Source organism: Saccopteryx leptura, chromosome 11, assembly GCF_036850995.1.
Source record: "Saccopteryx leptura isolate mSacLep1 chromosome 11, mSacLep1_pri_phased_curated, whole genome shotgun sequence".
Taxonomy (NCBI): domain Eukaryota; kingdom Metazoa; phylum Chordata; class Mammalia; order Chiroptera; family Emballonuridae; genus Saccopteryx; species Saccopteryx leptura.
The window spans coordinates 9890297-9894205 of NC_089513.1; positions in this window are offsets into that span (position 1 = coordinate 9890297).

Below are 3909 nucleotides of genomic sequence, written 5' to 3' on the forward strand. Positions count from 1 at the left end.
TACAGCGGGAGTCTTTATAAAGGGCTGCTGGAAGGGCCCTGGTGTCCCATCTCGGCTCCTGATCCCCCTAAACAATTCGCTGATCCTTTCCAGCACTGTGAAACCCTGTGAGTCATCATTTGTAAGTGAAATACACAAAACCCAGAGGAATCATTTCCATAGCGTGTCCCAATCCACTCCCAGCAAAGGTACAGAGTGGTGACAGAACTCCGGGGTCGGAGCCAAGTATGAAGCAAAATGGAGCAGGTATTGCAGACAGTTGTGTGTGCCTCCACGACTGACTTACTAATCGTGGCTGCTGGGGCCAGGCCCTTTGCGACCTCAGCGGTTGTTAGGTTGTCTCTCAGCTTCTCAGACAAAACCTAGCATGGGACAAATTCTCTCCCCACTTCCCCTCTCTTCCGAGTTCCTTCTCCTTATCTCTGTCTCCTCATCTCCTCATGTCCTGTCCTGTGGTCCCACCTCGCCCATTTCCCCATCCCCCCTCCCCGCCCTCGGTTGTTTTAGAGGAGTGAATTCACCTGCAAAACTCACAAGATCTGCCTTATCATAGAACAACCTTGGCTCCTTCTCGAAACACACCTCGTGTGCTGTGAAAGAAAATAACGCGTCCTTGGAGGGTTTCTGAGATATTTAGAGGCCGTTTAGTTCATCCTGCAGCCTTAAGACAAAGCTGTGCCATTGAATTTCCACAGTCTCTTCCTCTTTGTGTCATTTCAGGATGGTTTGCTTGATGTTCTGTGGAAACCCAACCCGGGGCCATGACTCGGTGGGGATCATGATTGGAGGAGCGCATTCTGTCTGGATTTATGTCAAAAATGCAGGCTGTAACCCACCAGAAAAAGAGCCCCTACACTTCTGTGCAATGCTACAGTTGTGAACCCCTAACTATAAACCAGAGAATCAGAAAATCTACAAGACCTTAAATTAGCATATAAATTGCAACAATGAAATTAACTTTCCATAAGTCAGATTTAACCCATAGAATAATACAATAATATAACCAAGAACTAACAGTAAAAGCAATAGAAGTTTTGAATAAGGAGATGGTTGAAAATTTGGAGCAGTCGACTAGAAATGAATTTTAGATAATGTTGTGTCATTTGAGAAAATAAAAATGAATTAGTAATACAACTTAAAAATCAAGATAATCCATCAAAATTCATAATTTCCTCTTTTTCTACACATTATATTTTACGTTGGGGAGCTCCCATGACATTTGAACTTTTGTGTCCTGCTTTTTTTTTATTTAACATCTCAACCTAAATATTTCTCTATATTTAAAAATTCTGTTTATAAGAATTACTTTCAATGACTATGTGAAGAATATGCCATAAATTACTCATCGATTCCCTTATTAATTAAACATTTAGGTAGTTTCCAATTCATATGAATAATGCTATTAAAGGCACTTGTGTTGCCCTGGCAGGTTGGCTCAGCGGTAGAGTGTCAGCAATGAGTGTGGAAGTCTAGGGTTCTATTCCCAGCAAGAGCACACAGGAGAAGCGCCCATCTGCTTCTCCTCCCTTCCCCCTCTCCTTCTTCTCTATCTCTCTCCTCCCATCCCGCAGCCAAGGCTCCATTGGAATAATGTTGGCCCGGGCCCTGAGGATGCTTTCATGGCCTCTGTCTCAGGTGCTAGAATGGCTCCTGCAGCAATGGGGCAACACCCCAGATGGGCAGAGCATCGCCCCCTGATGGGCATGCCGGGTGGATCGCGGTTGGGTGCCTGCGGTAGTCTGTCTAACTGCCTCCCTGCTTCTCACTTCAGAAAAATTAAATAAATAAATAAATAAATAAATAATGGATAAAATGTGTAAGCGCTTTTATGTTTGACTACATACATCATGTCCGATGTTCTCCCTACCAGCAGTAATTGGAAGGGGCTGCCTTTCCACTGTTACATACCGACTGTTTTTCCTCCCCTACGACCTGGCAACCAAACCTCTCTCCTAAGAAGGAGGAATGAAAAAGATCGGCATTCTTTTCACCTCCTCTAACATAAATCTCTACTTTGCACAACTTAGACCATCTGTGTTTTTTTCTAGTCAGGTTTTGGACATTCTTCATCCAGTCTCTCACTGTGGGGTGGGGACAGGGTGTGACCTCCTAATGTTACGAGTTTTCTTAAGGGAACAAACACCACGGACAGGTTGCAGCCTACCCGCCTTGTATTGTTCCCTGGGGTTCTCTCATCCTGATGCAATTCTCCACGTCTGGGCACCAATTTCTCCGGTGGCACCCAGCAATGACTTTGGCATGAGATGCCACCGCAATTCTTAGAAGACAGTCCTCAAACACTTCATTTATCTGTTACGCTCATGCATAAAATGAGACTAAAATAAAACAGTACATATGGAGGTTATCCATGGGGCAAGTTCCCCCGGCTAATGCCCAGCTGGTTGTGCCTTCTACCAGAAGGGTTTCTGGGACAGCAGTCACCTCACCACCATCTGGATCCCCATGTGCTTGGGGGAGGTAATGCACTTAAGCAAAACCCTGCATCAGACATTATTGTGAGTACCCAAACGAAATGACGGGAGTTTACTGGTGATTTATCCTTGCCACGGCCAGGCAAGGAAGCAAAGACTCCCACGTCGCTTCCTGCAGCCCTCTCTTCCCACCTCTCTCCAGGTTTCTGGAGATGGTAGAAACACTTTGGGGGCCCTGGCCGGTTGGCTCAGTGGTAGAGCGTCGGCCTGGCGTGCAGAAGTCCCTGGTTCGATTCCTGGCCAGGTCACACAGGAGAGGTGCCCATCTGCCTCTCCACCCCTCCCCCTCTCCTTCCTTTCTGTCTCTCTCTTCCCCTCCTGCAGCAAGGCTCCATTGGAGCAAAGATGGCCCGGGTGCTGGGGACAGCTCCTTGGCTTCTGCCCCAGGTGCTAGAGTGGTTCTGGTCGCAACAGAGCGACGCCCCGGAGGGGCAGAGCATCGCTCCCTGGTGGGCAGAGCGTGGCCCCCTGGTGGGCGTGACAGGTGGATCCCGTTCGGGCGCATGCGGGAGTCTGTCTGACTGTCTCTCCCTGTTTCCAGCTTCAGAAAAATACCAGAAAAAAATAAAAGAAAGAAAAGAAACACTTTGGGGCACACAATGCCCCCTAGTGCTGACTCTGCTTTGTGGAAGAACTGTTAGCATTTTGTGCATCCTTTCTTTTTTCTTTTTTTGAAATAGTTTTTATCTTTTTAGAGTGTTTCTAGACAGATTTCTACCATTCTACCATATGTATATGTGTGTGTGTGTGTGTGTGTGTGTGTGTATATATATATATATATATATATGGTTGGCCATGGCAATTCAAAAGTTGGGAGGGTTCACAAAAAGGGGAGGTGGGAGGCTGCCAAGGTTACAAGTACGCCATTATTATGGACAGAGTTGTATAAACTGTTCCCTAAAAGCTGAGCTCTGGGTCAGCAGTGAAGATCAGCACCTATTCATTAGAGTCATGAGGGCATCTGGATTATCATGTTTCCAAAGGGATTAAAACTCTACCTCTGTGTCACTATCTGTGAAAATTACGGGGTTAGACAAAAGGAACTCTCTGTTCTGACATTCTGTAATTTCTGACTTGGTGTGAGGTATACAATGGGTACCATATTTGTTCAGAGAATAATTGAATGGGAAGACAACTGGATGGACTGGTGTCTTGAGCAAGAGTCAAGGTTGGAAGTCTTCATTAAACGCCACATTCATGATGCAACCTTACCCAACCTCAACCATAAGGATTTAGATTTTAATTCATTCAATTAATAGATCACAAGTTTCAAAAACAAATTTCTCGTGTTTTATCTTTGTTATTGTTGCCTTTTGTTATTTTAATGTAGTTTTTATTTTATATGGTAATATTGAGGCTTCTAATCTTGGAAGATAAAATGGTGAGTGTCAGGTCTGAGTGCTTACTGTGTACAAAG